At 45.4% G+C, this 25,369-nt stretch overlaps 1 protein-coding gene and 1 pseudogene across 2 annotated transcripts in view; one reads left to right on the top strand and one right to left on the bottom strand.

Annotated features, from left to right (window-relative positions):
- LOC135916857 (cytochrome P450 2C31-like) overlaps window positions 1-25,369 on the top strand; it is a 72,315-nt gene that overhangs the window by 32,149 nt on the left and 14,797 nt on the right. The window lies entirely within an intron of this gene.
- LOC139047441 (uncharacterized) lies at window positions 11,229-12,204 on the bottom strand (annotated as a pseudogene).

The raw sequence follows: 25,369 nt of genomic DNA on the forward strand, positions 1-25,369 counted from the left end.
ATTGGTACGTCTATGAACATTTTTTTTTTGCTTTCGTATGATTTCGTGTGATTTCGTGTGATTTCTTGCTTTCGTGTGATTTCGTGAAGAGGGAAAATAGAGGAATTCCAGATCAAGCTACAGAACAGGTATTCGGCTTTAACTCAGGAAGGGGACCTTAGTGTTGAAGCAGTGAACGACAATCTTGTGGGCATCATTAAGGAGTGTGCAATGGAAGTCGGTGGTAACTCCGTTATGCAGGATACCAGTAAGCTATCGCAGGAGACGAAAGATCTGATCAAGAAACGCCAATGTATGAAAGCCTCTAGCCCTACAGCTAGAATAGAACTGGAATAACTTTCGAAGTTAATCAACAAGCGTAAGACAGCTGACATAAGGAACTATAATATGGATAGAATTGAACATGCTCTCAGGAACGGAGGAAGCCTAAAAGCAGTGAAGAAGAAACTAGGAATTGGCAAGAATCAGATGTATGCGTTAAGAGACAAAGCCGGGAATATCATTACTAATATGGATGAGATAGCTCAAGTGGCTGAGGAGTTCTATAGAGATTTATGCAGTACCGTTGGCACCCACAACGATAATGGAAGAGAAAATAGTCTAGAGGAATTCGAAATCCCACAGGGAACGCCGGAAGAAGTAAAGAAAGCCTTGGGAGATATGCCAAGGGTGAGGCAGCTGGGGAGTATAGGTAACAGCAGATTTGTTGAAGGATGGTGGGCAGATCGTTCTGGAGAAACTGGCCGCCCTGCATACGCAATGCCTCATGACCTCGAGCGTACCAGAATCTTGCAAGAACGCTAATATAATCCTAATCCATAAGAAAGGGGACACCAAAGACTTGAAAAATAATAGACCGATCAGCTTACTGTCAGTTGCCTACAAACGATTTACTAAGGTGATCGCAAATAGAATCAGGAACACCTTAGACTTTTGTTAAGCAAAGGACCAGGCAGGATTCCGTAAAGGCTACTCAACAATAAACCATATTCACACTATCAATCAGGTGATAAATGTGCGGAATATAACCAACCCTTATATATAGCTTTCATTGATTACGAGAAAGCGTTTGATTCTGTCGAAACCTCAACAGTCATGGAGGCAATACGGAATCCGGGTGTAGATGAGCCGTATGTAAAAATACTGAAAGTTATCTACAGCGGCTCCACAGCCACCGTAGTCCTCCATAACGAAAGCAACAAAATCACAATAAAAAAGCCGTCAGGCAGGGAGATACGATCTCTCCAATGCTATTCACAGCGTGTTTACAGGAGGAATTCAGAGACCTGGATTGGGAAAAATTGGGGATAAAAGTTAATGGAGTATACCTTAGTAACTTGCGATTCGCTGATGATATTGCCTTGCTTAGTAACTCAGGGGACCAATTGCAATGCATGCTCACTGACTTGGAGAAGCAAAGCCGGAGGGTGGGTCTAAAAATTAATCTGCAGAAAACTAAAGCAATGTTTAACAGTCTCGGAAGAGAACAGCAGTTTACGATAGGTAGTGAGGCACAGGAAGTGGTAAGGGAATACATCTACTTAGGAGAGGTAGTGACTGCGGATCCGGATCATGAGACGGAAATAATAAGAAGAATAAGAATGGTCTGCGCTGCGTTTGGCAGGCATTCTCAGATAATGAACAGCAGGTTGCCATTATCCCTCAACAAAAAAGTTTATAACAGCTGTGTCTTACCAGTACTCACATACGGGGCGTAAACCTGGAGGCTTATGAAAAGGGTTCTGCTTAAATTGAGGACGACGCATCGAGCTATGAAAAGAAGAATGATGGGTGTAACGTTAAGGGATAAGAAAAGAGCAGATTGGGTGAGGGAACAAACGCGAGTTAATGATATCTTAGTTGAAATCAAGAAAAAGAAATGGGCATGCGCAGGACACGTAATGAGGAGGGAAGCTAACCGATGGTCATTAAGAGTTACCGAATGGATTCCAAGAGAAGGGAAGCGTAGCAGAAGGCGGCAGAAAGATAAGTGGGCGGATGAAACTAAGTTTGCAGGGACGACATGGCCACAATTAGTACATAACCGGGGTTGTTGGAGAAGTATGGGAGAGGCCTTTGTCCTGCAGTGGGCGTAACCAGGCTCAAGATGATGATGATTTTTGTGAGCATATCGTCAATGCTGACCGTATAATTGCATAGAGGAATGAAAGGGTTTACATTGTTAAACGTACGTAATTTAAAGTACAATGACCTGGAATTTTATTGTAGCAACGTAAAAGAATGAGTCTTTGTACTTATTGCCGTTTTGTTCGCATTCGACTGTCACTGTACGATCAAAATCCTTTTGGTCGGAATGATCAACAATAATATCATCGTCGTCGTTCTTGCGTAGATCGGGCGCAAAAACCTGAAAAGAAGAAAAAAAGCCATGTCTTGTGATCACAAGCGAATCGCTTTGAAACAGTTTGGCCATCTGTTGGCAAGTAAAGAAAAAAAAGCAGCATGTAGCCATGTTTCGAAGACTTGCATATTCGCTCAAGACTCTCAAGACGCACAGCTCTTCTTCTTTAGCTATGGCAAGCGCCTCCCATATTTCTCGCTCCGTTTTTGTTTTTGAATATGCCAATGACTGTGGTGTTTTCTAGTAGCGGAGAGCATTTGCGTTGTGTATACACCCTTTGCTGTGTATACTTTCCTGCAATCTAGTGCGATTTGGTAAACCACTGAAGTAGCACATTTCACGTACTTTTTCACGTTCTTAGTCTGACAGACCGTAGCACTCGAATTGCCCACTTTGAATCCTCCGTTCACCCTCTTGCACCTGTATTTTAGTTTTTGTGGAACGGAGAACAGTACTTGAACATAATGGCGTTGGGCTGTCTTTCATATCCTACATGACAAGCCATTGATGTAAGGCAACAGCATGCATGTTTTCAATTTTTCTCTTTTTTGTATTTTTTGCCTTTTCCTGTTGGTTCTGATTTCTGGTGATCCGTGAAAACTTGTTGTGCCCTTTTGTTGTTGCGCCCTTTTGTAAATCTCTGATAGCGGCTATGGAGTTGCTGTATATAAGGGAAAGATTGTCGTCGGTGATTCGGAACAGCGATGGCAACCTGTTCGGCCTGTTCAGGCTTCTTTGCAATTACCTTGGCTGCATGTCTTGTGGATCCGCGGCCGTCCACAACCGCCACTGCGAAAGCTTTGTTTCCCGCGTATGCCACCGCGTCCACAAAAGCTGAGCATGCGTGGTTCTCCAAGGATTCGTTAAGGAGGAATTGTCCTCTCGCTTGTCGTCTGCCCCTGTTGTTTTCAGGGTGTACGTTTCTGGGTATAGGCCAGGCCATGATCTTGGCGCGGATGTACCGTGGGAGGTCCGCAAAGTCCTTTTCGATGTTTTCTTGAGCCGTCGGAGCCCCGGAGCTATCGTCGAAAGCCTAGCAAGCTGGACGCGCTGCTGGGCTTCGGCAATTTCTTCCAGGGTGTTGTGCATACCCAGGTGCGCCAGCTTCTCGTTGCTGGCGCTGGTCGGAATGCCGAGGAATTGCTTGGTGACCTTTCTGATTTGGTCATTAAGTCTGTCTCTTTCGGATCGGAACCAATTGAGCATTGCCGCAATTAACGTATGCGAAGTGACAGGTGACGAACGCGTGTATGAGTTCGCTGAGATTATGTTCCTGGAGTCCCCTGTTTCTACTGGCAATTCTTCGCATGAGCCCGATAGCGTAGTTGGTCTTGGTGATGAGCTTCTCAGATGCTCGCCTACCAAGTCGGAGCTGCTCGTACGCAGACCCACGCAGAAGGGCCGCAGGCAATACTCGTCAGACTTCGATTATAATCAGGAAATTACCGTACAAACCAATTCAGGACACGCCATACCGTTCGTCGACAAAATCAGAGTCCTGGGCATGACCGTAGAGACTAAAGACCTCAATGCCTCTACGGTTCCGTGGGAGGAATCTCTCTGCGTCGACGTCACTGCTCGGCTTCCTACTCTCGATGTTGTGGGCCAGCTTGCCTCTGTTGAGGCTTGGCTTGGCTTGGCTTGCATTTTTTCGAAAGTGAGGGCTGACTAGCTTCCACCGGCGCTTGGCTTGTGCTTCGCCTTTTTCGACCTTCGATAGTAGCAGCTTCCCTCCGCTGGTGCTTTGCTTGCGCTTCTCGCTCTCGAATCTCGGGATTTGCGAGACGTCTGCGCTACACTCTTAGCACGGTAACCTTTATTAAATGGGTGTATTCTCAGAGGAATGTGCACCTTTATCTATAAGTTAAACATGAACCTTTACAAAGTTAACTCCTATTAAAGGGAAGTAGGCGTGTACTTAGATTAGAAGTTACAATAACTTTTAACACTTTAACCTTTAGTATAGGTACACAGTAGTGAGCATCTTTGCCTAAATATAGAGGTTATTTGCTACAGTATATAGGTTGAACCATTACAATGTTTACACAAAGCGGCTTGCTGGAGGTCCCAGATGGACACCACGCTGCGCATGCTCCGTATAGCCGGTGTCGCCTAGCAGCGGGGACGCGGCTCTTCTTTCTTTCGGGTTTCTTTCTGCTTGCGCCTCTTCTTTCTCATGTGCTTCCTTCTGCGGCCGTGTTAGGCAGCCTACAACCATGCGCGGAGAAATGTGCGCTCTCACGGAGGACGCCCCTCAGCCAGTCTTTTTCGGAGGCTACATTTACACGCGCTTGCGCTTAGGAATACTTCACGTGTCCACCTCGTTCGGTTTCCAGGGCAAAAGGTGTCCATGTGTCCCTCTCAGCCAATGCAAAAAAAAGAAACATTGCTTTTTGCAGGCAACTTCGACGTTACGCGCACCGCAACATCTCCTGTTCGACCTCAAGGATATGAAGACATAAGATGCCACCTGCTCCCCAAAACGGCGCAACTAAGGTGAACGCGGGAGTGAGAAATATAGGTTTACGCTCAAATAGTATATTGTAAGTTGCAGACTTATATTCTTTTGGGTTACAATTGTGCAGCTACTGAACAATAAATGAGGCAAACTTTCCTTTGCCAACGTCAAGTGTTCCGACCGTTGGCTCAGGCTGTTGCTGTTTTTCTTCTATGCATTTGTGCTGACTGGGTGGATTGCTCCTAAGGTATAATTTAGCATGCGGAAATGAAAAAAAAGGAATTTCAGCTGACTGATAGTCTTTTGTAATTTTTACATGCTGAATGATACCTTTGGAAGAATCCACACAGTAAACGTAAATGCATGCGCAGGAGGAGAAAAACAGCAACAGCACGGGTCAAGGGTCTGAACACTTGACGTGTTCATGGGCAAAGCAATCATTTCCTTCATTTATTGCTAAACAGCTGCACAATTGTACTCAAAAAGAGTATGCGTCTGTCACTTACTATGCTATTCGTAAGTAAAGATCTGTTCCCCCGCGCTCACCTTTGTTGTGCTTTGTGAGGGGTAGAGAACATTATTTCACTACATATCCTTGAGGAGATGCTACGGCTTGTGTAAGTTCTAAGTTGCCAGCAAAACGCAGTTTTGTTTGCCGAGTCTGAGAGGCATAGGGACACCTTTTGCTGTGGAAACCACATGAGGTGGACAGGTGAACTATTTCGAAGCGCAAGCGCGTGAAGAGACAGTGTCCAAAAAGGACGGGCTGATTGGCGTCCACCGCGAGGGCTCACATTTCTCCGCGCACGGTTGTAGTCGGCTTAATCCGGCCATGGAAAGGAGCGCTCAAGAAAGAATAGGCGCGAGCGAAGAGAAGCGTGAGAGAAGGAAATGACGCACCTCTCTTGTTTGGCGACAGCTGGCTGGGTGTACCATGTACGAATTTGGCTTTTCTGGTACAAAACCCAAGAGATGACGCGTCCCCATAGCTAGGCCACACCCGGCTCGGCGGACCATGCAAAGAGCGGCGCCCACATAAAATTCTCTGCAAAAAAAGAACAGCTCAGCTGAATGGAGTTACAAAAGCTTACTTCCATTTCAATCACTGAAATCGTTGTATTTCAGCCAGCAAAGGGCTACTACTAGTACCCTTTCTGATTTCTGATGAAATGAAACTCCCCGTGAGATAGCCTATTACTCAACATTTGAACAAATATATAACGGTAATGTTCCCAACAATACAGTTCAAAACGCAATATGAACGCCTGAGGAGAACGCACAGTTACTTGCATAAATAATTCGAGTGTAAACTGAGAGTTCCACAACTAGTATAGCGTTCTTTAGAATGCAATATTTTGATGTGAAAATACAACATAAGATACACAGAAAATACAGCAGGCCTTGCTGGCGCATGAATAGATTTGAAACTTCAAAAGAATAGTATCACTTGCATAATATCACAGGAAATCACTTGTATCATATCACGGTGTTTGAGCCATGCATGTAATAATTATATTTTTGTTAACTGCCCATGTAAAAGTTTGTACTGAATGCAGGAAGCAAGAAAACAAAGCAAATGTTAAGTATATGAGATTGCAGGCACGAAAGCATCAATTGGACACTTCTGTTCCGTTCCACCTTGAACACTACAGCAAAAAAAAAAGCTTTACCCATCCTGTGCAGCTTTAGCGCAGGACAGTAAAGACGCTCCCAATGCAATGTAGCAAATGCAAAAAAATATACAGAGTTTCGCCTATAGTGACAACTAAAAAAGAAGACGGGGCCATAAGGCCATGCATGCTTCCAAGCCAATAATATGTAAATTAGCATCAATACCAAAACCAAGTCTTTCAGCCTGTGCCTCAGCAAAGATAACATTAAAAACAAATTACAATGGACAAGTTCCTACATGTCCATTGTAAGCACTGGAGGAAGCATTTTCTCTCTGCATGTGAGCAATAAGTATGTCTCAAAAGCAGTAGCGTTTGCCTCATAGTACACTATGAGCTATAGATGACATCAGTGAACTGCTGTTAACTGTCTGTATATGTTTGCACTACGGTTAGCAAACAAGAAAACCAGGAAAATTTGAACTCCACCATGACATTACAGCCACAAGAAAAGGAATGGGACAATTGTTGTTATATCACCTTTGAAGACCCCACAAGTATTGTTGCACACCCGGGTGTGCATTAGGAATATGGATCCAAAGACACTCCAAATGCAACATAGCAAATGAAAAAATGCAAGATTATAAATGTTTGAATATGGGAAACATCAGGAAAAAAAAGACTACAATAGAGCCATGTACTGCGCTTCCAAGTCTGTATTATAGGGAAAGTGGGAGGGAAAGAAAAAAGCAGCCTTTCATGCTGTAATTGAGCAAGAATAAAATTCAGAACGGATGTTGAAATTACACGTCTTTACATGTTCATGTAAATAGTACGAGCAATGCTTGCCTACATGTGAGCTAATACTAAAATCTTAGTAAATATAACAGACGAATATTTCAAACATGCTGACTAATTTGTAGCAATGTAAAATAGCGAGATCATCAGACTTCAATTGTGGCAGTTGTATGAACACACACACCACCACAAATATCAAGTATAACCTAAAATAAAGTATAGCTCACTATTAACATTTGTAGGTATTTAAATTAAATGCTGATATTGCAAATAGCAAACCAAGGCTACTGAGTTTGATCACGCTCTTATATACATTTCTATTGCTGGCAACACAAGTATTCACTCTCAAAGTACTTTAAAGCACACTGATCTTGTTAAACAGGCTATCGTCTAAGCATGATAGAAGCTTTTCACTTTGTTTTACTGGGATAATGTATCAGGATCACAGAAGGTCATGCGACACTAACAGGACGCCTTTAACATCTATAGATGCTATGTTCGTTCGTACGCGGACAGTTTGGGAGCTCAACGTTGCTCTCTTTATTTTTCTTCACGGACATGAAGCCATAATGAAAAAAAAACCTTCGAGCACAGCGCTGCGTCCCAGCACACATTTATTGCTACAGCAGCAACAGGAATGATGCAAACAGACATAATTGTTGAAGGTTCGGGTACAATATGTCTAAATAGACATAAGTTTTATACTAGCGTAAGGAAGGCACTATCAGCCGTGTTGACAGCACAATCATGTCTGTTTGCAGCCAGTATGTTAGTTGTTAATTCTGAGATTTGCAGTGGAGCCTACACGCAGAGAATAGTAATCTCAAAATCTTATATTTACTTGCTTAAGTCGCACTGCAAACTGCTATCAACATGTAATGAAAGAGGCATAAATTAACCACAAACAGATAAAATATTACCACAGAACATATAATTAAACACGCAAAATTTAAGTATGTTCTATCAAGAACATTTCGGTAACAATAAACATTTAATGTTAAATGTTAAAAAAATAATAATCAATTCACACTAATCATGCAAATTGATTTCCAAGTGAGTTCGTATTCCTCTTCAGTACAAAAAACAACACCGGAAGAATGTGACAATTTCACAGTAAAAACGCGATATCAAGCGATTACAAACTCAATTGCTGCAATTATTATGCTTTAATTAAGGATAGTTTAAAATTCATTTGTAAACATATGACCATATCAGCACAAAACAGCAGTTCTGTGCATGAGATTTAATGCTGTGCGTACGCACAAAAGTGCAACACATAAGAGGTATTCACGTGACGTCAACTGCAAGCGCCCGGCGCGGCAGTCGCCATACTCGCGGGTGCGGACGCCACAGTACGACTACCACTAGTGTGCTAGGCTGTGCGTGCCGTTTTGATCTTTTTTTCCCAGTGGACGGCGCATTGAGGTGTTGAAAAGATTTGCTTCCATCGTGGTTCGCTCAGTATGCCGTTACGCGCGTGCGAGCGTGGACTGAATGAGCCTGGAAAGTCGTGATATGAAGAAAAGGTGCGCCTGTGCTGCGGTGTTGACCCTCTTGACTTGAACGAATCAGACGTGAAGTGCGACGTTAACCTTTTGCCACGTGTGCATTTCACAGACATTAAGGATTACCTCGTCCATGCGACAAGCTTCATAACTCGAGAGCAGCTAAAATCTTGCAAGGCTTTGGAAGGTCACAATTATCTTACCAGAGTTGGGTGCAGGAACCGCGCCTCAAGGCCCTCGCCGGCAGCCGAGTAGTCATCGTTGGCAGGGTAAGCTCATTTATTTTCTTACCGTCAAGTGTTGTGTATTGAAGCGGTGGCGTGATGTCGAGCGCTGATATGTTTCGAAATCGTCGCGTTACCAGAAAGATTTCATTACTCGACGTAGCGTCATCGGCTTCTAACAGTGGGCAAACGTGCCCACTGTTAGACGTGCCCATTGTCGAGAACTGATGTAGTTTCTTTTCAATTTTCTCGTTACACGAGCGACTTTTGATTGAGTATCGGCAGCGGCGTAAATGTGTCGATTGTTCGATTGCAAAACGAGCAATCACTAAACATAAAATCTAACTGCCGAGACACTAATATTCATGCATTATGCCAACATGTATGTTCGTTTTAGCATTGCTGATGCATGCGTGGGTACTGTGGGTTTGCTAATGCTCATCGGCAAACAGCCTAGTTCTGGCTGCTGCGGCACAACTGCGGTGTTTGCGCGAAAAGATATTTTTTTGTGAACAAGCTCCGAACAATCCTTTAGAAAAAGCTTTCATAACTGTTGTTTTCTCACCAGCTTATCTCACTTTTATGCAGGTTCTACACCCCCAGTCACTGAGTGAGCAACCACTGCACCCCTGGCTCCTTGTGAAAGAAGATGGGCAGGTGCAAGCTGCGCATTGCACATGCAAGGGAGGCTTAGGGGAAGCCTGTTCCCAGATTGGCGCTATCCTGTTTTACATACGGGCTGTTTTGCAGAGCCTCGATGCACAAGCCTGCACCGATAAAGAAAATGCATGACTGCCACCACCTGTACGGTCCCTTGAAGCACAACCTGTGTCAGGTGTGAGCTTTTCATCCTCGAAGATGAAGAAGAGAGTAATGGACGGTGAAACACAATGTCGTGGGAAACTGCGCCAGGTGAATGTTCTACCTACCACAAATGAAAAGTGGTGAGAATTTTTATCAGCGTGCCACCAAAGTGGGAGCAGACCAGCACTTTTATCTATGGAGCCAAAATAAGTTCCTCACTTCATCACTGCTGCGACAAAATTTCCAAGTGCCATCCTCACCAACATGCTGCAGGATGATCAACCCACCTCATGGAGTTCCGTAATGGAGAGATGCTCCGAGCTGGTTGAAAGTATCACAGTTGAGCCACAGGTAAAGTAGGACTATTCATAGTACTTATATTTGCTATCTAGCATTGCATGCTTGGTTAATAAAGAATAATAGAAAAAAGCAAATGATGAGTGTTCATGACCTGTAATAATTTGCTCTATATTGCAGCTTGCAGAGCTCACAGAGGAAAGCACAAGGAAGCAGGCAAATGCGCAAAATCGCTCGCATTCAGGACAGGCCGCATCACTACATCTATTGCGAAGACAGCATGTCGAACGTCGTTGAGTGATCCTGCAATGTCACTTCTCAGAAAAATTTGTTATCCTGAAAGAACACAGTTTGGTCATTACAGAGCGCTTGGGGAAAGCAACATGAAGGAAAGGGGAGAGATGCCTACAAGGCTATGTCACAATACATACATATGAATTTTGTCTGCATAGATGCTGGACTTCAAATCTCCGCGGAGCTTCCATTTCTAGTTGCCTCTCCTGATTGCAATATAAGTTGCACCTGCTGCAAAAAAGGAGTCGTGGAAAAAAAATGTCTGTTTAATGGCAGAGAGGACCATGCATGGGTGCTTGCCACACAAGAGAGATCCTGTATAAACATTGTGGATGGGGCTGTGAAGCTGAAGATGCACCATCCCTTTTATTACCAAATACAAATGCAGACGTTTGTGTGTAACGTGAACTACTGCGACTTCGTATTGTGGACTGAAATATTTTATTGCAGTCAGAGTGTACAAAGATGCACACTTTTGTGCCAAGATGGTGAAGCGCTTTGAAGAATATTTCAAGTTGATCCTTCTGCCTGAACTTTGCTTCCATTACTGGACTGGCAGGTGCAGTGGCAATCTGCTAGAAACTGCTGAAGACTGTGAGACCGTGCAAGAGAAGGTGTAATGCTTGTGCGAAGGGCCAGAGTCGGGCAAAATGGTCTTGTGCGAGAGGGCTGCTTGCAAATATGTGTGGTTCCACTTCAAATGTGTGAACTTAAAAAAAACACGTAGAGGAAGTTCGTTCTCCTGGGAGTGTAAAGAAAAACAGAATAAATTTAGCATGTGTCATGTACAAAACTGTTCTTTTTTTCCTCACATAAGCTGTTTCAAGCATTAAACATTTGCAAAAGCTGAATCGTTTCCTTTGTCTAACTCCGGGATCAACCGAATGGAACAGTGGAGTTACTCAAATTGCACAATGCCGAACAAACAAAGACTATCTTGTCGAGCACAGTGGGTCCATTCTCTTCTGATGCAAGCATCTCCACAGGAAGTGTGTCCTTGAATATTCGGTATTTATTGCGGAGCAGTCCAATCACTCTCTCAACATGAATTCAGACATTTGAAAGCTTTCGCGTCTTTTATGCTTCACAGGCAGAAAGTTGGGGGTTGCCTTTGGTGAAAGCAGGAACTTCAAGCTTTGCAAAAGGAAGTCCAACGCTGTCGCCAAAGGTGAAGCTCCTCTCTACCAAAACATGGTGGTCAGGCTGGAGATTATTCAGCACGCCACACTTCTCTGTAATGACCTTGTCACTCGGCCGTCCACCCCACACACTAGAAATAAATGTAATAACGCCCTGTGGAGCAATGCCGATTAGATACTTGAGTGCATTGTAATGTTTATAGTACGAGGATGTGTGCGATTTAGGCAGGAAAGACGAAGGTCGCTCTATAAACAACTCGAAACAGTCAAGTATTACAGCTAGTCATGTCCCGAAGCACTGCCGAAATGCCATAGGCATTGTTCGCTGCAACTCTTCAGGTTCTGGCCACTTCACAGCACGGGAGAGGTGGAAAAAGGCCACATCAATGCACTTATTGACAACCCTTGACACACAGTTGACTGGGATACGTTGAACCTGCAGGTGACAACAGATATTGTAAACCCAATGCAACACTTATCAAGCCAATGTAAAAAGGCGAGTACCTGTATGCGAAGTCCTGCAATGGCACATTCAAGCGAAGGCGGACGAGGAATATGAGCATCTCCTGGAAGAGGGTTAGACTGTTTCGGTTTGTACGTGCCAGTCCTTCTTTCAGAACTTCAAGAAGGGCATTCAAAAGGTTGAAATTTGACAGTCCTGAGCAAAACTGCAACAAGCCGTCGTTTTCTTTCAGGAAATCTTCAGTGAGCATTTGCTTGTTCAGTTGTTTCGCACTTCCCCGACCTCCGAGAGCACTTTTCATTCAAAGCCATATCAGCACTGTCACAATACATTAAAAATATGCATAAAATAAAAAACAGTAACAATCCTAACTCCATGCAAACACGTACATCCATCAGTGCATTCTTGATCAGGAGTCTCTTGGATATCAGAATCATCATTAAAAAGTGGTTTATCGTCTTCGGAGCTCACTGGTGAATCCGGCACAACACTGCTTCCTTCGTGCGCATTCTCGTGCAGTGGCTTTAGGGGAATTTCCGATCACTCCGCTCTGCGCCTTTTCCTCGTGTACCTCGAAGGGAACCCTGCATTCAGCTACTTGAGAAATACAATGTCATCAAACTCCCTTAAAGTGGAGATGTTGGAAGTTTGTGAGAAGTCACTGGCAGTATTTTAAGGGCGGACAAGTCATAACCACGGGCGGTCGTACCGAGTTGACAAGGCGTTGCCGTTCATTTCTTTGCCGTGCCCAAGATGAAGCGAGAGCGCCCAGTCCGGATTAGACTAATCCATTAGGTATGCTGGACGACCTGCGTGAAGTACGAGTAGTTAAGTCGCTGCGAGCTATCGGCCAACTGGCCAGCAGTTGTTTACGATCACGTACCGCGGTTGCCAACAAACGTGGTACTGCGATGTGCGAACTTTTAGGGTTTACCTGAAATGAAGTGCTTCCCACAGACTCTGTAGTGGTTCGCACTGTGGTCCATATGATTGCGGTTAATACGGCAAAACAATTCCGCCCTCCTCCGTGTTGACACTTTTGTCCGTGCGCACTGATGAGTGATCACTTTTGGAATGTGAAAAAAAAACAACGTCCGCCACATTTTCGTCCTTCGCACATTTCCGCGAGTGGGCACTGCACCCATACACCGCGCAGTTTGTCCCTCCCTACGAGAGCATCGCCCCGATGCTTGACAAGAAATGTCACTCGCGGAAGTAAGAGTCTCTCGCATAGTTATTCACTCACATACGGCTTCATGCGGACAACGTGCACAAGTTCGGGACGGTGCGAGCGGCGCCGCGTGCAGTTGGCATTATCAGGAACGACCTCGTAGGTGACATCACTGAGTCGCCGCAATACACGATATGGTCCGAAGTACCGCCTTAACAGTTTCTCGGAGAAACCTCGCTTCCGTATGGGTGTTCAATCCCACACTCTGTCGCCGACTTCATAGGTAACGTTTCTGCGGTGAAGATCGTAGCGGCCTGCGTCATAGTCTTGCTGCTGGCAGATCCACAAGCGCGCGAGCTGTCGAGCTTGTCCTGCGTGTTGCATTAACACATGCGGGTCCGTATCAGTGCCGTCAAAATCGTGTGAAAACGTCGCATCCAGCATCGTTCTTACATCTCGTCCGTGAACAAAGGTGAACGCAGTAATGTGCGTCGTCTCTTGTTGCGCCTTGTTATAGGCAAAGGTGATATCAGGTAGGATGTCATCCGAATTTTTATGCTAAACATCCACAAACATTGATAGCATGTCTTCAATGACTTTGTTTAGGCGTTCTGTTAATCAATTGCTTAGTGGATGGTAGGCGGTTGACTTCCGATGGGTCGTTCCACTTAGCAGCAAGACGTGATCTAAATGTCCAGCCATAAATGCAGTTCCTCGGTCTGTTATTACGACGGTTGGCGCGCCGTGTCGCAACACCACATGCTCAACGAAAAAGCGTGCTACCTCGGCTGTTGTGCTGCTCTGGATTGCCTTTGTTTCAGCGTAACGTGTGAGATAGTCCGTTGCGACGATAACAAAGCGATTCCCTACAGTAGAAGTAGGAAGTGGGCACCAAGTATCCATTCTGATTTGATCATATGGCCTTCGAGGAACCTGGACGGGTTGAAGGAGGCCGGCTGGTTTCGTCGGAGGCGACTTGCGCCTCTGGCAGTCGAGACCAGTGCAAACGTGATGTTTCACGGCTGTGGTAAGTCTCGGCTAGTAGTCCTTTTGCTGCACTCTGGCTAATGTTCGCGTGTAGCCTAAGTGACCATAAGTCACCTCGTTCTGGCAAGGTTGAAGTACTTCCGTACGAAGAGCTGCAGGAATGACGAGCAGATGGGGATCCGCATCTGGTAGAAGAAAAGTTTTTTTTTTTGTTAAGGGCCTTGGCGCGTAAACAAAACGACAACATTCATCTTGCGAAAACTAAAGGTGGTTTCGTAGATATTCTCTCCTAGTAATTGATTAGTTCATGCAACTCCGGGTCGTCCCGTTGTTGTTGCGCGATGGCGGTTGTGTCCATACCGCAAAGAAATCCTGAGTCTTCTTTGGATGGAGCAGGCGACCCTATCGGCGATCGAGAAAGGCAGTCAGCATCCGTATGTCGTTTCCCCAACTTGTACGTGATAGTATGTCAAACTCTTGCAGCCTTAGGCTTCAACGCGCCAATCGTCCAGAAGGATATTTCATGTTTGTCAACGAACATAGTGAATGGTTGTCGCTGATAACTGTGAAGTGGTGGCCATACAAATATGGGCGAAATTTCATAACCGCCCATACCACGGCGAGGAAATTTTCCTTAGTCGTGAAGTAATTAGCCTCTGTACGTGAGAGTGTTCTACTTGCATAGGCAAGTACTCTTTCTGTGTCCTTTTGCCACTGCACAAGAACAGCTCTCAAGCCAACATTTCTGGCATCAGTGTGGAGCAATGTAGGAGCGGTATCATCAAAGTGAGCAAGCACTGGAGGTGTCTGGAGACGTAGCCGCAAGTCGTCGAATGTACCTTGCTCTTCATGGCCCCATACAATAGCAACGTCGTCTCTCGCCAGGCGAGTTAACGGCGATGCAATGCGAGCAAAGTCTGCAATAAGCCGCCAGTAATAGGCGCAGAGGCCGAGGAAGCGACAGACAGCCTTTTTATCGCATGGTACGGCGAACTGTGCGACAGCGGTATTTTTTTCAGGATCCGGCCGAACACCTGCGTGGCTGAAGACAGGATCGAGAAACTGCAGTTCCGCGAAGCCAAAGTGGTACTTCTTCGGCTTCAGGGTGAGGCCGGCGGACGGTATGGACTGCAGAACCACTTCAAGCCGTTCGAGGTGTTCTTTAAGCGTTGCGCAGAACACGATGACGTCGTCGAGATAAACTTCCACTTCAGACACGAAAGCACAGTATCCATGAGGCGTTGGAACGTAGCAGGGGCAGAGCACAAGCCGCAAGGCAAGATTTTGAATTTGTATTGTCCAGCTGGCGTCACGAAAGCACTTTTTTCACGGTCTCTCAGGTCCACTTCAATTTCCCAATATCGGTTTTTTAACTCCATTGAAGAGAAGTAACGTGCCTGTCGAAGCCTGTCAAATGAATCATCTATACGGGGAAGCGGGTACACATCTTTCTTTGTCACCTGATTTAGCTTTTGTTAGTCCACACAGAAACGCAAGCTACCGTCTTTTTTCTTCACCAGAAAATCAGGAGATGCCCAGGGATTCGTTGATGGTTGGGTCACTTCGTCTTCAAGAAAATTTTTGTCACTTGTTGTATGGGTAGACGTTCTCTCGGAGCAACACGATATGGATTTTGGTGAATTGGTCTTGCCGTATCCTGTGTAATTATTCGGTGCTTTGTTAGAGGCGTCCGACCGATGCTGAACGTCTAGGCAAAGCAGTCGCTGAATTTGGCCAATAGCGTAAGAAGCCGCTCTCGTTCATGCTGCGACAAAGCAGTGCTAACGTCAAGCACAGGAGCTGGGTCTTGCGTAGGCGCTTCTTCGAGTAGTGAACAGCAGCCACGAACATCCGCAACGCCGTCAAAATAAGCCACAGCCGTGCCCTGGGGAAGGTGCCGTCGCTCTCTGCTAAAATTTGTTAGCAACAGGTTCGTGCGCCCGTCGGTGACATTCACGATTCCTCGTGCGACCGAGATACTATGAGTAAACAACAACGTGGTTACTTGGTCGGCAACTCCTTCGCAACGAAACGGTATGTCACATGCTACCGAAACAAGGGCACACGGTTGAGGTGGGATGACGACGTAGTCTTCTGTTAGACGAAAGGAGTTGTGTTGCGGCGATAACCAATGAACTAAATCGAAGCTCTTATAAAACGTCACCATGTGGTCCGGGGTGTTAATTACGGCACCATATTCTTTTAGGAAGTCCATTCCAATAATCAAATCTTTACAGCATACAGGAAGGACAATGAAAGCGGCCACGAAAGAAGAATCTCCGATGTTGACTATAGCAGTGCATCTTCCAGTAGGAATCAGTAATTGGCCGCCTGCCGCCGTTATGTGAGGTCCCGTCCATGGCGTCATTACTTTCTTCAGGCGGAGGACGAGCTCCTGATCTATTATAGAGAAGTCGGCGCCAGTGTCGACTGGCGCTGTCACCGGCTTCCCATCCACGAAAACATCAATGTCGGCGCTCACAATTTCTTCAGTGTTTATCGGCTTCACGTTGTTCTGCAGCGAGAATGTTGGTGGCCTTTTACTGTCTTGCGGCGGGCCTGCAACCTTGCCCCCAGAGGTCGCCGCCTTCAGTTTCCCCGACGGGGGCTGAGCGACCTTCGTCCTCGGAGGTCCTCAAAAGTACGTCCAGTAGATGAAGCCATCGGCCGTGGAGGGGTTGAAGAGTACGACCGACGGTCGAAATCGGACTGATCATTGGGCACGGATTCGTCACTGGGGTGCGCTAGTGGAGGCCCCTGAAAAGCAGCGTCGTCGCGGCGTAGCATGGCGTCGTCATTTGCACGTTGACCATAGGACCACGGGCGACGAGGTCGAAATGATGTGTCACGATGCCAGCAATGACGCGAAATGTGGCCGGCGCCTCCGCAGTGAAAGCAGAGTGGGCGCCTATCCACAGTGCGCCATACGTCGGTTCTCCGAAATTGCGACCGTCCCGTGGTGTCGTATTGAGGTGGTGACCAAGACGCGGCGAACGACGGCTGGCAGTATGACTGAAGTGGCATAACGGCTGCGCGCTTCGAAGCCTCCTCTTGCAGCGGCGACCAAGGGGCGGCTGTCGGATCCTGGTGGTACGGCGATGTGGTTGCAGCCGATGGTGGACATCGGACAGCGGTGGTATAACTCATGGGTCACTGGTGGTCTTGAAGATCGGTTACCGGGAACGCCTGCCGGATTTCGTCACGCACCACTCCGGTGATTGACGCAACGGGTCTATCTAGTGTCGGTGTCAGGATCTTTTGAATTTCCTCTCTGATGAGCTCTCTGACCAACTCACGCAAGGAGTTCTGATACTCGGTAGTCACTGCGGCGGCATTGATTGCAGTGCTGGTGGACGGTCGATCGTCTTGCCTGCATCTTTGATGAAGGGCCCGCTCAGTAGCCGTGGCCTCTTTGATAAAGTCAGTGACAGTGACTGGCCGATTGCGCGCAAGCCCCGCGAACAACTGCTCTTTTACACCTCGCATGAGGTAGCGCAACTTCCTATCTTCGGCCATGTTCCGGTTGGCTCTACGTAGGAGGTGGGCCACGTCCTCAGCGAACATTGTGACCGACTCATTACGTTGTTCCAGCCGTAGCTCCATCATTTGCTGGGCGTGGTCGCGTCGGTCGGCACTCGCAAAAGTATCGGTGATCTTCTGCCGAAGGTCATGCAAGCTCGTGAGGCTACCTTCGCGGCTTTCGAACCATGTACCGCCACTGTCGTCAAGGGCGAAATAGACGTGGTAGAAATTTTGCTGCTCAGTCCACTGAATAATCTCTGCGACGCGTTCATACTTGTCAAGCCAGTTTTCAATGTCTTCGAAGACTGCACCACGATAGCGATCGGGAACCAGCGGACACAGAACGGTTACCTGTTGTGGAGTGGGAAACCGGCTGCTTTGGGGTGCTTGCGGTGAGCAGGTTTCGGCCATTACGAGATGAGGGGTGCTGCCGGAGAGAGGTGGTTGAAGAGGGGAAAACTCCTGGGCAAAGCCTAGCAGTCGGCGACTAAAGCGATGCATGGGTGTCGTAACTGGGGACAGTGCGTCCGGGCTAGATCAGCTACTCGCAGGAATCCGACGCATCAGACGCCGTCAGTACCCCGCACCTCCACTCGTGTCGCGGCACAACGCGGACAGAACACGGAGAGGCGTTTTTCGAGAACAACAGGACAATCTGTTCAAAAACCGACAGAGCAGAGACACGTCTTCTTTGTCATCGTCCAATCTCACTGATCCATATATATATATATATATATATATATATATATATATATATTAGCACATGCACACATAGGTAGGAATTCCCATGCTCATGCATATTGCTATGTATACAATAATCAAATACAAATAGAAGAAGCACAGAGCGGGGTTGTGTGAAAGGAAGTAAGTGAAAAAGGAAGGAGGAGACAGTATCCGGGTTTAATCCACTTGTGGTTAGGGTCTCTAGAAGATCAGCAATGCGGTAGGATACACATTGCTGTCCACAATTAGTAGGACAAAAGCGTGCTATCCAAATGTTAGCATGTCTCGTATTATAGGAAACTTCGGGACGATTCAGGTTAAACGAATTTGCAAAATCATCATATCCCCTTCTCAACCTTGTTCTGTAGATGCATGCTAAAGGAAAGGAATAAATGAATTCAACCAGCAATATTTTGTATTCGTAAATATATTTACACGTGTGCTCTTTGGAGAAAAGATTAGCTACGGCACGGAGTGCTCGTTTTTGACATAATTTTAGTTTATTGATGTTTTCTTTTGATGTTGTTTCTCAGCCTAGGAGACAATAATTTAGTGTAGAAAGAAAAAGTGAGTTATACACAGTTTGCTTCATCGTGTAGGAAAGACATATCGGTGTCTATGTAACAGTCCCGTTATTATGTTTCATCATCAGCCTAGTTACGCCCACTGCATGGCAAAGGCCTCTCCCATACTTCTCCAACTACCCCGGTCATGTACTAATTGTGGCCATGTTGTCCCTGCAAACGTCTTAATGTCATCCGCCCACCTAACTTTCTGCCGCCCCCTGCTACGCTTCCCTTCCCTTGGAATCCAGTCCGTAACCCTTAATGACCATCGGTTATCTCCCCTCCTCATTACATGTCCGGCCCATGTCCATTTCTTTTTCTTTATTTCAACTAAGATGTCATTTACCCGCGTTTGTTGCCTCACCCAATCTGCTCTTTTCTTATCCCTTAACGTTACACCGATCATTCTTCTTTCCATAGCTCGTTGCGTCGTCCTCAATTTCAGCAGAACCCTTTTCGTAAGCCTCCAGGTTTCTGCCCCATATGTGAGTACTGGTAACACACAGCTGTTATACACTTTCCTTTTGAGGGATAGTGGCAACCTGCTGTTCATGATTTGAGAATGCCTGCCAAACGCACCCCAGCCCATTCTTATTCTTCTGGTTATTTCAGTCTCATGATCCGGATCCGTGGTCACTACCTGCCCTAAGTAGATGTATTCCCTTACCACTTCCAGTGCCTCGCTACCTATCGTAAACTGCTGTTCTCTTCCGAGACTGTTAAACATTACTTTAGTTTTCTGCAGATTAATTTTCAGACCCACCCTTCTGCTTTGCCTCTCCAGGTTAGTGAGCATGCATTGCAATTGGTCTCCTGAGTTACTAAGCAAGGCAATATCATCAGCGAATCGCAAGTTGCTAAGGTATTCTCCATCAACTTTTATCCCCCATTCTTCCCACTCCAGGTCTCAGAATACCTCCGGTAAACATGCGGTGAATAGCATTGGAGAGATCGTATCTCCCTGTCTGACGCCTTTCTTTATTGGGATTTTGTTGCTTTCGTTGTGGAGGACTACGGTGGCTGTCGAGCCGCTATAGATATCTTCCAGTATTTTTACGTATGGCTCATCTACATCCTGATTCCGTAATGCCTCCATGACTGCTGAGGTTTCGACTGAATCAAACGCTTTCTCGTAATCAATGAAAGCTATATATAAGGGTTGGTTATATTCTGCACATTTTTCTATCACCTGATTGATAGTGTGAATATGGTCTATTGCTGAGTAGCCTTTACGGAATCCTGCCTGGTCCTTTGGTTGACAGAAGTCTAAGGTGTTCCTGATTCTATTTGCGATTACCTTAGTAAATACTTTGTAGGCGACGGACAGTAAGCTGATCGGTCTATAATTTTTCAAGTCCTTGGCGTCCCCTTTCTTATGGATTAGGATTATGTTAGCGTTCTTCCAAGATTCCGGTACGCTCGAGGTTATGATCCTCCCCAGCTGCCTTCCCCCTTTGCATAGCTCCTAAGACTTTCTTTACTTCTTCCGGCGTTACCTGCGGGATTTCGAATTCCTCTAGGCTATTTTCGCTTCCACGATCGTCGTGGGTGCCACTGGTACTATATAAATCTCTGTAGAACTCCTCAGCCACTTGAACTATCTCAACCATATTAGTAACGATATTGCCGGCTTTGTCTCTCAACGCACACATCTGATTCTTGCTTATTCCTAGTTTCTTCACTGTTTTTAGGCTTCCTCCGTTCCTGAGAGCCTGTTCAATTCTATCTATATTATAGTTCCTGATGTCCGCTGTCTTACGCTTGTTGATTAACTTAGAAAGTTCTACCAGTTCTATTCTAGGTGTAGGGTTAGAGGCTTTCATACATTGGCGTTTCTTGATCAGATCTTTTGTCTCCTGCGATAGCTTACTGGTTTCCTGTCTAACGGCGTTACCACCGACTTCTATAGCGCACTCCTTAATGATGCCCATGAGATTGTCGTTCATTGCTTCAACACTAAGGTCCTCTTCCTGAGTTAAAGCCGAATACCTGTTCTGTAGCTTGATGCGGAATTCCTCTAGTTTTCCTCTTACCGCCAACTCATTGATTGGCTTCTTGTGTACCAGTTTCTTCCGTTGCCTCCTCAAGTCTAGGCTAATTCGAGTTCTTACCATCCTCTGGTCACTGCAGCGTACCTTGCCGAGCACGTCTACATCTTGTATGATGCCAGGGTTCGCGCAGAGTATGAAGTCGATTTCATTTTTAGTCTCACCATTCGGGCTCCTCCACGTCCACTTTCGACTAACCCGCTTGCGGAAAAAGGTATTCATTATCCTCATATTATTCTGTTCCGCAAACTCTACTAATAACTCTCCTCTGCTATTCCTAGAGCCTATGCCATATTCCCCCACTGACTTGTCTCCAGCCTGCTTCTTGCCTACCCTGGCATTGAAGTCGCCCATCAGTATTTTGTGTTTTGTTTTGACTTTACCCATCGCCAATTCCACGTCTTCATAAAAGCTTTCGACTTCCTGGTCATCTTGACTGCTTGTAGGGGCATAGACTTGTACCACCTTCAATTTGTACCTCTTATTAAGTTTCACAACAAGACCTGCTACCCTCTCGTTAATGCTATAGAATTCCTGTATGTTACCAGCTATTTCCTTATTAATCAGGAATCCGACTCCTAGTTCTCGTCTCTCAGCTAAGCCCCGGTACTTCTAATCTTCTAATCTTCTACTTGTAATCCGCAGTTACTTACAAGATAGAAAACAAGTCGTTAATATTTCTGGGTACTACTCTAAAGAAGCTACTACTAACATCGGTGTACCACAGGGGTCCATATTAGGTCCTGTACTTTTCCTAATTTATATTAATGATCTGCCCAGTTGCCTCTCCTCATCGAAATGTATTCTGTACGCAGATGATACCACTATATTTAGCTCTAACAATTGTATATCAACGCTAACACGCGAGCTCAATGAAGATCTCGTGAAAATTTCCACATGGTGTGAACTTAACAAGCTACAGATTAACCATAATAAGACCAATTTCGTCGTTTTTGCCTCTCATCAGCGATCGCCTGAGCTCCTTCAGTCTATTTCAATCAACAATCACCTAATCAATGCAGTTGATCATTGCACCTATTTACGCGTGGAATTTGACCGCCATCTCAAATTTCACCTTCACATTGCTAATGTTAAAAAGAAAATGGCATACGGGATACGCGTTTTAATCAAAGCACGACCATATTTATCATTCTCTACTCTCATGTCGCTTTATTATGCTTTTGTTCATTCTCATATTAACTATAACATTGAATCATGGGGAAACATAACAATCACCTAACTTCATTGCAAGTCATTCAGAATCGAGCTATTCGGCTAATAACATCTTCACCTCGTAGCATTAGCGCAACTCGGCTGTTACATGCACATAATATTTTGAATGTGACTGACCTTGTTAAATATAACTTGGCCATATTTATTTTTAGGGCATTAAACAGTGATATTCCAGTAACCATCATACCGAAGACATCCCTTTCTAATACTAATAATACTAGATTTGCTGAAGATATTAACTTCATTTTACCCTTAGTTCGCACCAACTATGGTAAGCAATCACTACACTTTTCAGCTCTATCTCTGTGGAATACATTACCATTCCCTTTAAAATTGTTCAAAGCTCGCAGATTTCGTACAGAACTTAAGCATTTTCTTTTAGCTTCCTCTGACTTTCCCATTTGAGTATAGTATGAGTTGTATTATTAACTTTCTCTTTGTCTCATGATTTCCTTCCCGCATATATATGTATATATATATATTTTACTTTCTTTCTTTTAGCTATTTTTGTAGTTTCACCTTTCGTTGACTAAGTCGGAGCCTTGTTTTTTTGTTTAATACATACATATGCTGCTTTTTTGTTCATTTATGCCTTGTCTCTTAAAACCTTTATTCGTAAATTTGTCATGTTGCCATTGTTCGATGTATTACTAATTCTAGTCATCATGCACAGGAGGTCCCATTTCAGTTTCTAACTACGGGACCTCCTTCTGTATATACATATGTTGTAATTATCCCCATTTTGTCATGAATAAAAACTGATTCTGATTCTGATTCTGAGCACAGTACGTGCCCGCTTTTTAGCACTGTATATGCTTCTTTTGTCTTCCTAAGCTCACTGAGCCCTATTATATCCCATTTACTACCCTCTAATTCCTCCAATAACACTGCTAGACTCGCCTCACTAGATAACGTTCTAACGTTAAACGTTCCCAGGTTCAGATTCCAATGGCGGCCTCTCCGGAGCCAGGTATTCTTAGCACCCTCTGCAGCGTCACCGATCTGACCGCCGCCGTGGTCAGTTGCTACGCGGCTGCTGGGGACTGAGGGCCGGGGTTTGATTGTTGTATTCATATGGGAGGTTGTGGCCAAGTACTGCACCAGGGTGGCCAATCCTGCTCTGGTGAGAGAGTGCGTTACCGGTTCTGGTCGCCGGGATCAGGCCGCACTCCAGGCCTGTTTGTGCGATTTTCTGAACACACGGTTTTTTTTTGTATTTTCCGGTGGAGAATTGCGCGGCACCGGGATTTGAACCACGGTCCCCTTGCACGGGAGACAGATACTCTACCGTCCCTGCAGTAGTTAAATTTAAAAAATTGAGTTATGGGGTTTTACGTGACAAAACCACTTTCTGATTATACGGCACGCCGTAGTGGGGGACTCCGGGAATTTCGACCACCTGGGGTTCTTTAACGTGCACCTAATTATAAGTACACGGGTGTTTTCGCATTTCGCCCCCATCGAAATGCGGCCGCCATGGCCGGGATCCGAGCCCGCGCCCTCGTGCTCAGCAGTCTAACACCATAGCCACTGAGCAACCACGGCGGGTCCCGCAGGAGTTGTACGCCTCATTTAAGCTACCGTGGTGCCCTATTTGATCAGTCAAGGTTGACCAATCTGTGATCGGTTATACTGCACGGATGGCACTCGACTAGAGAACCGGGTATTTATGACTTGCACATGTGTCGTCATACCTAACTGAGGATGTATATATATATATATATATATATATATATATATATATATATATATATATATTCTTTTTTAAGAGGGTTCCCGTACAGTCATAAAATAAGGGAAAAGACATTAAAAAAAGAAAAAAATAGAAAAAAGGGGAAAAAAGGAACATGACAGGTGATTTGAACTCATGACCCTTGGATGTTGCCCGGAAAGATAGCTCAGTCGGTTGGTTCGTCAGGCCCCAGGTTACTTTCAAGCGCCATAGCTCCTGCTCCGAGCCTCATACTGACGTGGAAAGAAAGTGATGTTGTCCGCGACAGTCACAATTCTTAGGAAAAAAGGGGGGGGGGAAAGATGAGGGGGGAAATATGCGCTCACCGAGAAGGCATCGTCAGCACGGGACCACCCCCAGGCATCTTTCTGAGATGTGGGGAAACTTCGCGGCCGGAACGAAGCCTCCCTTCTCCACCGGCCCAGAGGGGGAAACGTCCTTTCCGATAGCTCAAGGTTGCGAGGGCACAATAGTAAGCTCTAGCGTCTAGGAAACGCTTAAAAAGGTGCGAGGGCGGCACGCATAGCGTGGGGAGCTAGCCGCCAGAATAGCTATCTCAAGGACTGCTGCTGACGAGGGCGAAATACCTTCGTGTAATTATAATAACCCTACTAGGACTACTTTCGAAAGAACAAAAAAAAAACAAAGGAAACGGCCAAGAGGGCTATACTACGAGAGCTATGACTGATAATTTTCTATGTATATATGTATTCATCTCATCTATGGGATCGCATGCGCGCGTTGTTGCTTTGTCTCTAAGAATCAAGGAAAAGAAGGCAAAATTGCAGCGCCGCGGTTTCAAAGCGCACCAGTGGTAGAGAAACTGAAGGCGATATAAGCGTGCGTGGCTATGATACGCACACGAAAAACTGCCTCAAAATAGTTAGACTTGAGGGAATCCTTCGTTAACAAACGATAGCACAGCAATCAGCATTCGAATATAATTATAGCCCTAATAATAATTGTAAATGTTCATCTCATCTATGGGGTTTAATGCGGGCGCTGTTGCTTTGTCTCTGCGTGTAGTAGTTAAAAGAGCCAGTTTAAGGCGATATAAGCGTGCGTGGCCATGATACGCACACGACAAACTGCCTTAAAATATTTAGACTTGAGGGGAAAGCTTCGTTAACAAGCTATAACACGGCAATCAGCACTCGAATACGACGAGAGAAATTATTGAGACATGGAAAATTCCCTTGAAATAAATATGGTTTGCGAGACAAATGCCTGTAAGTATTGAACCTCTTAAGAGATGAGGGGGGAAATATGCGCTCACCGAGAAGGCATCGTCAGCACGGCACCACCCCAAGGCATCGTTTAGCTTTCCGCAAAGACATTCGACATCTTTGTTCCAAAGTAGATTTTCTGAAAATATAACTGCTGGAGTTTTAGCCTCATAAAAAATTTTAATTTATTCACTTTTTAAATACAAC

The sequence above is a fragment of the Dermacentor albipictus genome, chromosome 7 (genome assembly GCF_038994185.2).
Source record: "Dermacentor albipictus isolate Rhodes 1998 colony chromosome 7, USDA_Dalb.pri_finalv2, whole genome shotgun sequence".
In the NCBI taxonomy this organism is placed as follows: domain Eukaryota; kingdom Metazoa; phylum Arthropoda; class Arachnida; order Ixodida; family Ixodidae; genus Dermacentor; species Dermacentor albipictus.